The sequence below is a fragment of the Mustela erminea genome, chromosome 18, assembly GCF_009829155.1.
Source record: "Mustela erminea isolate mMusErm1 chromosome 18, mMusErm1.Pri, whole genome shotgun sequence".
Lineage (NCBI taxonomy): Eukaryota > Metazoa > Chordata > Mammalia > Carnivora > Mustelidae > Mustela > Mustela erminea.
This window is the reverse complement of record NC_045631.1, coordinates 45,110,643-45,120,755: the sequence shown is the minus strand read 5'-3', so window position 1 is coordinate 45,120,755 and position 10,113 is coordinate 45,110,643.

The following is a 10,113-nucleotide window of genomic DNA, read 5'->3' as shown; positions in this document are numbered from 1 at the left end:
TAAGCCTGTGATCATGACTTTTTTAAAAGCTTACAGGCAGCTTCAAGCTGAATCGAAATTGTCCAATTTCTCCTGCCATTGGTAAGGATACAGCAGAGGTGTGCACGCATGTGCGGGCACATACACACACACATGTGTGCACGCACACACACACACACACACACACACACACACAATCACTCTTCCTTCCTACTTTCAGGTACATTGTTCTTTTCTCTGTGCACAATGCATGCAATTTATCCTCTTAACTTCTCCTCCAAAAATCATTTATCAGCCCCTGTCCATCTCTTCTATGCCTTAAGTCACAGAAGACACTGAGTGGGAAAGCACAGGGACAGCCTGGGAAATGCCTTTTTGGTGCATTTTGGTACCTTTTCCCCATCTCCCTCTTTCTCCACTGGCCTTCCATTCTCTGGGCTCCCCTCTCCAAGCAACCCCCCCTTCGCCGCCCCACCATCTGGACAGTGCTGTGCAGCTGGAGTCCTCACTCCCCTCTTGTTTTGGGGAGAGAGTGAGGCTATGATTGGAACAACATTAGAATGAAAAATTGTGGAATCCGAGCCCTAGACCCTTTGACGTTCTGAGCCCACTTTAGGAACGGTTTTGTGTGATCTTCTCCTTTTACAGATCGGGAAACTGAGGCCCCAAGCAGGAAGCCACTGAGTGATATAAAGCCAGAGCTGGATTTAAAGGTAGGTCTTATATTTCCCAGTTCAGGATTCCCCGGCAGCACAACTGGACTGGAATCATCCTTGAACCTGGACATTGTATGGGATCAGGGTTCTCTACTGGGGGAGATTCTGCTCTCGGGGACCTGTGACGCTGTCTGGAGACATTCTGTGCTGTCATTGCTGGGGAGGGAGGGCGACTAGTATTGGGAAAGCCGAGGGCTGCTTGTAAAGCATTATCCGAAGCGGGATCTCGTCCCTGCCCCGTGTAGGGCACAGCGGCAGCCCCTCTCGCGGTCCCCATGTGTGCCTTCTGCCCTGGAAGAATGGCGTCTCAGCGAAGCCAGGGCTGCAGGGCTGGAAATCAAGGCAGCTCAAGGCAGTCTTTTTGTTTGCTTTTGGTTTAGGGATTTATTTTTGTTTTTGTTTTCAGAATGTGAACGTTGCATTAACATAGGGTTAATGTAACAGGTAATGTAACATAGGGTTCTTGACCACAGCATGACTTTGGACCAGGAAAGTCTTTGTCGTGGGGCCACATCGTGGGATGTGCGGCAGCACCCGTGGTCTCTATCCCTCCAGAGCAGCGCCGCTCCCACTTCCCCTCCAGTGCCCCAGACCCCAGGGAGGAACAGGTGGACTTTTTTTTTTTTTTTTTTTAATGTAAGATACAACTCATATACTACAAAATTAAGTGAAAAATGTCTATGACTTTCATTGTCCAGAAACCCACTCCTTATTCCTCAGTTCCATCCAGGCCTGACTCGTAATTATACTTAAAGCTTTGATCACTTGATTTGGCACTGGACTGTCCTCAGAGAGGTTTGTACCTGGACCCATTATAAAGATGGGATTCTTATGAGCAGTGTGTGTGTGTGTGTGTGTGTGTGTGTGTGCGCACGCACTGAGCGCTGTGTGGCCTCTCCTCTCCAGATGAGCACACGGGGCACTGGACTTCCTGGCCCGCAGAGGGGTTGCATGGGGTCAAAGGGTGACTTCAGACCAAGGAGTTGTGAAGGGAGGTGAAGCGTCACATAAATTGGCTTGTGAAAATCCCTCCAGAGTCCTTGCCATCTGCTGAGGCGAATGTGGAAGCCCATGTCAAGATGGAGCCTCTTGGGGCACCTGGGTGGCTCAGTTGTTAAGCGGCTGCCCTCAGCTGAGGTCATGATCCCAGGGTCTTGGGATTGAGCCCCACATCAGGCTCCCTGCTCTGCGTAGAGCCTGCTTCTTCCTCTGCCTGCCACTCCCTCTGCTTGTGTGCTCTTCGCAGCATATTACAATCACTCAGGTAAGTAATAAATAAATAAATCTTATTAAAAAAAAAGAAAAGATAGAGCTTCTTTCAGTCCGGGTCCCTAAGTGATTATAATATGCTCCAAACTCCCTCCTGATCCTCATGGGCCACATAACATGAGCAGGAAACCAATTTTATCAAGCCATTGGTACTTGGGCATTGTTTGTTACTGCACCACAATCTAGCCAATCCTGACTGTTGCAAGGCACATACCCAGAAATCAGCCTGTGTTCAAAGAGACCATCCAAGTCAAACCAGCCAGTGGAGTCCATTCAAATGCAGATATAATCTGGGGTTAAAAAAAGAAAAAATGAGTGCGTGAAGTTAATTAACAAACATTTTATTGAGTTACGAACACAAGCAAGCTAAAAAAACAAAACAAAACAAAAACAACTTGTTTTTGTTAAGTTTCAGTTGTTTACAAATTCTAGAGGGTTAAACAAAGCGTGAGCACAGTGAGCGCCCTTCTTGTGCTGTGTGATGTGGGGGACTGACGCTCACGAAGTCATAGAGGGGCTTTTGTGGGCAACAATAGCATCTCAGGGCCCACGTGCTCCCCTGTTCATCCACAATAACTGCTTTCTCTTGCAAGTCGGGCCAGTGACTTTGTGTTTGGAATATGGAATCGAAATTATGAACAGAGTAAGGAAGAAAAATTGTACCGCACATTATAGGTCCAGGGGAGTACGCCTGTTTAAGGAAGTCAGATGTGAAGACCCAAACCAGATTGACCAGAAAGAGTGACCAATGACCGAAGCAACTCTTTAACGAAGAATTCTTCTGTCCTTATTCCCTCCGTGTCCTGAAGTATTTGCTTTCAGGTCCCTGAATGCCTGAGTGGGAGGCCAAGGGCAGTGGAGTATAAAGCTAAGATTCACTACCCACTGAAGATCAAAGGCATGTAAAGATAAAGTATTGTGCAGATGAATGCACTGAAGGGGAAAACTAGATTCAATATTCTAATAATTATTCTAATAATCTAGTTAAAAAATGCATATGGCTTAAATTTTAAGCCTAAAAGAAGGGGGGGGGGTGTACCTGTCCACAGTAATTTTCATCACTGTCATTGTTTTCTGAAACAATGCACAAACATCAGGTGGAAACCCTGAGTGTTGATTCACGGTTGTTTTTGTTTTTGTTTTTAGGAGTTTTAAGAATTTTTAAAGCTTCTAGTTGCCAGTGCTCCTCCCTAGCTGCTATCACTGGGCAAAATACTCGACTTCTCTACACTCGTTTCCTCATTTGTAAAATGAAGGGGTTGGAGTAGAAGACCTCCAGGGGGTCTCCTAGCTCTAAACAGATATAATTCCTTGAAAAGCAACGTCCTGGAGGGAAGCAGGGGCCCCGTGCTTTGTATACAAATGGTGTATTTTCTGAGACAATTGACCTTCCAAATCTGACATTTTTAAAAATCTAAAATAACGTTCTTCCAGATAGGCTGGCTGCTGAGAACAACCAGATTTGGCAGCATCCAAGAGACCTTGAAAGTGAATGCTTTGAGCTGGGGGTTGACGGAGCAAGGAGACAGTGCCCTCGGGGCACGGGCTATGGACAGCAGCAGCTGGTCAAGGAGATCAAGCAGGGACAGCTGGAAGTCCCGGCCAGGTCCCCCAAAGTCTTCCTTCCTGCTGAGGATCCAGTCTTCATAGACCGGAAGGTCAGGCCATGGGCTGAACATGGGGGAATGTGGCCACCCCCTGTTTTGTCTGCCTAGGACTCTTTCCCCTTTCCTAGGATATGGATGCCCTCTTCTTTAGGAGAACGATCCCTTTTGTCCCTTCAAACCCTGTGGTTTTGATGGGGTCCCCTATGATGGTGTCTACCTTTCTGGTCATGCAAGTGGGCCCATGATCCAAGCTGGGCTGACCCCTGGGCCCTGTCTAGTTGGAACTGGGGGAAGAGGCTTTCTTCCTCTGCACCCCTTCCAGGGTTCTAGCCCCGCAGAAAAAGTGCCTCTGAGAGAAGCAGGAACAAGAGGGGGAAAGGCATGATGGGGTCTGGGTCCCTGCCTGGACCTTTCCTTGTCCTCCCTGCCGCTGAACCCACAACTCCCCTCACCACCCCAAGTGAGTTGCAAGTAACCATTGGCAACGCGTGAGGCTGGGGTTGTGGAAGAGAAGGAAGAGGGAGGGAGTCTTGGAAGCTTTTCTGGGTGTTCAGCCTGCAGAAGCCAGCCTTGGAAAGTGCTTGGAGCCAAAGCAATGAAGGTGTGTCCAACCCAGCAACCACTCGGGAAGGGCAGGCAGGCCCAGCAACCGAATACCGCTGGGGAGAGGATTTGTGGAGGGTTGGTGGGTCTCAGTGAGTGAGGAAAGAAAGAAAAGGGGAGGAGGAAGGAGACATGGCCAAAACTGGAGGAAGTTTGGGGAAAAGAAGAGGGGTGGAAAACATAGTGGTCAGGGAAAGAGGAAGAGAGGCAAGAAGAGAAAAAGAGAGGGTGTACCCTTGTGTTGAGAGACATTTTTGAGAGTCGGATCTGAAAGGAGGTCAAAATAGGACACTTCACGTCTTAAGTGAATTGAGGAGGGACACTACTGTCCCGGAGATGGAAAAACACTGTGCTACACGGAGCCCGAGCACACTTGAGCAGGGCACTCACTTGAAATCGATTCACTCTGACACTTCCCTCCTCTTCCAGCTCCGTTTACCTGGAGATGACCTCCAATTGCTTCACAGCGGGTTCTACCTTATGTCCTATGATCTGCCCACCTTCGGGTCAGACTGACCTTGGGCTTTGACGAGGTGTGGAGGCAGCCTCACGTCACCCCTCCCCCTTCCCCTCCCCTCCCCTTGCACCCACGCCTCTCCCAGCATTAAATCCCTCTGGACATTCTACCCATCTGAGGCTGAGATCCCTACTCCTTCCCCTGGTCTCCCAGACCCTTCTGATCTGGCCTTGTCTTTCCCTCCTCTCTCACTGTTACCTTGGGGCATCAGGAAGGTCCCCCAAGGAGGTGACCATCACGCTGAGCTCTAGACAAGAGGAGACAAGAAGGAGCAGCTACATGAAGACATGGGACAGATAGAGCATGCCAGGTTGGGGGGCGGTGGGCAAGTGCAAAGGCTTTAAGTCAGGAATAAGCTAGAAAGAGTGAGGACTAGAGAGAGTGGGGAGGGGACAGTGTCTCCACAGCCTCAGCTTCTAGTTAAAGACATTCAGAGCTGGAAGCAGCCACAGAGGAGCCCTGACCTAACTCCTTTATTAAATTGAATCAATTATTCAGTTTAAGTTTTAAAAATTGAGATAAAATTGATGTATGACATGGTACTACTAACTTCTTTATTCTAAAAATGAGGAAAATGCAGGTCAGAGGAGGTTAGCACTTGTTCAAAAAATTACCATAAAAAAACCCGCGCAAGTAATCCATGAAAACCTTATTGTTAAAAATGCAAAAAATACAGAAAAAGCAAAAGCCCCCTTTGGCACCACCCTACCCACTCTGCCTGCTCCCATCCTGGCCCACTGCCCTCTCCAGTTGGGAGGGTATCTTTGTCAACTTTTGGAGGGGGTGTGTACATTTGTACACATACATTTAGGAATGTGTGGCTTTATTTGTGCATTCCCTTTGCATTAATGAGATTATACTTTCGTTTTGCTTTGGAAGCCTTTTCATTTTTATTCATTGAATGTGTGACATCCTTTTTACCTGCTGTATAATATTTCACGACTACGTGGACTATATCATTTAACCTGCCGTGTGGGGGTGACTTTCCTCCACTTGGGCATTTAGGTGGCTTCTGGTTATTACAAGTAGGGCTATGGCAAACACCCTTGGACTTGACTCTTTGAATCCAAGTAGAAAGATTTTGGTAGGGTAAATACCCAGCCGTGGATTTCCCAGGGCCAAGGGACATGCACAATGACGTTGTAATCCATACTGCCAGAGTGCTCTCTGAAAAGGTGGCAGCAAATCATGTCCCCACCAAAGGTGCATGACACAGCCCACTTCTCAGTGCTACCCTGTGGCCATGGATCTGTCTAATCTTGGTCATTCTTGTCACTCTGTATACAGTCACATCTCTTTGTTGTTTTCTGTCACAGTTTTAGTAGTTCTTGTTTACCTTTTTTTAAAAATTTGTTTATTTATTTGAGAGAGAGAAAGAGAGCAAACATGAGAGGGGGAAGGTCAGAGGGAGAAGCAGACCCCTTGCTGAACAGGGACCCCCGCCTTGCCCCCATGCAGGACTCCGTCCCGGGACTCCGGGATCATAACCTGAGCTGAAGGCAAGTCCCTCAACCAACTGAGCCACCTAGGCGTCCCTTGTTTACTTTTCTATATTGCAAAAAGTTTAGGCTCACAGAAGAGTTGTGACAATACAGGGTTCTCAGAGAACCTTCGTCCAGATTCTAAATGTTAGCATCTTACATCGTGATACAGTGATCAAAGCGAAGACATTAACATGGGTACAGGTCTGTTAATGAAACGTCAGACTTTCCTCAGGTGTCACTGGTTTTCCCACTTGTGTTCTGGTCGTTTTCAGTTTCACTTGCCTAATTACTAGAGAGATTGAACATTTTCTCATATGTATTTTGGCCACCTGTTTGTTCTGTAAAAAAGCCTGTTCAAATTCTTTGCCCATTTTTACCCTCTTGGATTGTTTGCCTTTTTCTAATGAGGTGTCGAGGTTCTATACTTAAGAACACGTCCAAGCTCACACAGCTAATTAGTGGCCAAGCTGGGAAGAGAACCCAAGTCTGACCCGTTTCCCTATTTCCACCATGAACACCCTGTCCTCAGGTCTCCCAAGTCTCCCTTCTTTTCTTCCTTGGTCCAGACTTAGTGGTCCCCAGCTGGGAGATCATGTTCTTATCAGCATCCCTCAGAGAAGCACAGTGGGGCCAGACTAACTCATTCATTTCATTCATCATTATTGAGCTAATGACATTAGCAGCCATCTGGGATGGGCCTTTTCTGGATGCCAGCTCACTTTCTGGAAAGTCTTATCCTCCTTGGCCCTGAGACAGACTACACAGAACGCTGGCTGCCGAGGCCTAAGAATGCACCATTTGGCCAATTGTCCCCTCCTTAATTGCCATCCTGGCAATCATAAAATGTCCTACACTGGCAGAACAGAAGCTGCGGGAGGGAGTGCTGTGGACCCCGCAATTCCCAAAATGCCTCTCAGGATGTTCTGCCTTCCTCTCAGGGCACTCTCTCATCCCCCAGTGGGAGCTCCAGAAATTGGCAGAAGATGGTGGCTGGGGTGGGCACTGCCGTGGGTGGGGATGCAAAGGTGGCCTCCATCTTGGCTGTTCTGGTTCCCCCCAACCACTGGTGCCTTGAGAAGAGGGCTTCTGCCTTGTTTCTTTGACGTTCTCTTTCCTCTGGCTCAAACATGGGGCTCACCAGAAATCTTGTCCTTTGTGGTTACTCCAGACAAAGATGGAGATGGGACAGGGACACCATTTGTCCGTAGTCTGGTCCCAAACACTTGGCAGGGTGGGTAGTGTAGTGTTTTGAATGGTGACCGCCCAAATATACATCTACCCAGAACCTGTGAATGTGACCCTATTTGGAAAAGGGATCTTTGTGGAGGTCATTAGTTAAGAACCTCAAGTTCACATCATCCTGGGAGATCGAGGTGGTCCTGAAATCGAATGACCAGTGTACTCATAAGAGGAAGACAGAGGGAGCTATGAGGCACACAAAGGAGAGAGCGAGTGAGGATGGAGGCAGAGACTAGAATTAGGTGACTGCAAGCCCAAGGATTGCCCGGAGCCACCAGAAGCTGGAAGAGGGAAGGAAGGATCCTCCCTCGAGCCTTCAGAGGGAGCACAACCATACTAATCCCCGATTTCCAGACCTCTAGCCTCCAGACTGTGAGAAAATTAACTTCCATTGTGTTAAGCTACCCAGTTTGTGATGTTTGTTGCAACAACCACAGGATACTAACACAGGTGGGTACCAAGGAGGGTACTAAAACCTGTGATCCTTGAAGGGACAACAGAAATCACTGGTCCTGTTGCTGCCTGAATAAGAAAATGCGGGCCACAGAGAGAGGCTACATGCCTCTGACCAGCATAAACAGAGCCAACGTGTTACATTTATATAGAGCAGCTGTGTGGCAGTTTCCACAGGTGACAGCTGGAGAGCAAGACATGGGATCTTCATCCCATGGAAAGAAGATGGAAATCATGGAAACCATTCATGGAAAGAAGATGGAAATCATGGAAACCATTCATGGAAAAAAGATGGGAACTTATCTATGGAAAACAGAAGGTAGGGGGCGGAACTTGCATAGTACATCTGAGTGAAGCACCCAACTCCTTCCCAGACCCCCTCCAGGCTCTGGGAAGAAACTCATAGTTTTCTTTTCTGATGAGCTCCCAGGTGATGGATCAGAAGTCATTCAGAGAACTTCTGCTCTGTGGCAGTGCTGATGAAACTTTCATAAACACACAAACAACTTAGGGGGGCTTGTTAAAATTCAGATTTTAACAACCTGGCAACCCTTTATACTCTATGACCCTGCTCTCCCTGCCCTTCATCTCTAGCCACAACTGATTAAGCCAAGGGTAGACACCTGAGTCAAGGGCACATGGGCTCACTGAGAGCCAAGTGTAGGACCCTGACTGGATAGAGTAAATCTAATAGAGTAATTCTCTCTGTATAGAAACCATTGCCCATTGCTGATGATCTCTGGACCAAGAGACCATGATATAGAGTTGGGGCCCGTGCCATGATAAGCCAAGAGAAAAATGAATGTGCAGAGGCAGTTGGCTCAGGGAGGGGAGGAGGAAGTGGATGCCAGAGATCATGCAGCCCTGAGAGGCAGAGAGGGAAGCTTTGCTTTCTGACAGCTTTCTAGCTTGTAATTCCCACGAGTCCCAGTTGGGCTCTTGAGCCTTGTGTTCTGAGAAATCTTATATCCTTCCAATAAGCATTTTTTTATTTTTTTGCTTGAGATACTTTGCATGGGTTCTTATTCCTTGAAGCCAAAAGGCTCCTAATTAATCAGAATATTATCTGAGCCCTCTTCCACATGTTTTTGACAGGGAAACCCTCTGAGTCAGAAACTATGTCCCATGACTGCTCCTCTCCAGGACCTTGGACAGGGCCCTATACAGGGACCCCTGGGAGTTTGGACGAGATCTCAGTGGATACCATGTACAGAGGAATCAGGGGAAAGTGGAAGGACCATATTCAAAATGAGTGCAACCGTAAAGCAGAGACATGGAGTAAAGATAAGCATGTATGGGGAACCACGCACAGAGTGGCTAGGGGCTGGTAGGAGGCCGAATGGGCTGGCAGAGAAAGCTGGCTGTCAGTGTCTTTCAACACCCAGCTGAAGACTTGGGATTGGTTTGACAGGCAGTAGGGAGGCATCTGAGGTCTTTAAGCTGGAGGGACATGACCAAGAACAACTGTGCTCTTTTCTATAACAAAGATCCTAATGGTCCACATGAGAGACGATGTCTTCAAATAAGTCTATAAAAGCAGGAATGAGAAAATGGATATTTTCCTTAGTGCAGAATCAGTTGGAAGTGGTAACTGGTTGAACTTTGTGCCAAGCCCTGGAATGGAGAGTATTCTGTCAATAAACCGGAAAAGGGAAATAAAAATACACCCTCACAATTAATCAGAGATAGGCAAATTTAAAGAGATGCTCTTTATCATGATGTCAATTAGCAAAGATGCTGGTCATGATGTGGTAAACTGGCCACTTCCATATTTTGCAACATACTCAAAGGATGAATTGTCACAAATGTGATTTGGAAAGTAATTCAGCAAAATGAATCACAACCTTCAAAGATTCTGTATCCCTAGTTTCCCAGAGATAAAATGACTGATCTACCATACAGACATCTTCTAAACTAAAGTAACTTACAGCCAAATATATTCTTCATGGTGCTATAAGAAACAGACTAAACATCTGTAAAAGAATGTAAAATTTGTGTAGCTCCATCCACTCTAGAATATCCCATAGCCCACTCCCAGGATAGGTTAAAAGGTTCTATAGAATATTGATAGCAAAATACCAATATGTAAATGAAACACCCAAAAACCTATGAAAGGAAAAGAAAGTGACTGGACTTTCTTTTCTGAATAGACCAAATTTTAACAGTAATTGTGTGTTTCTCCCTACTTTTTTGTCCTTTCTACTTTTTCCCTCCACAGTAAAATAATTTAACAGTAAAAACAAGTC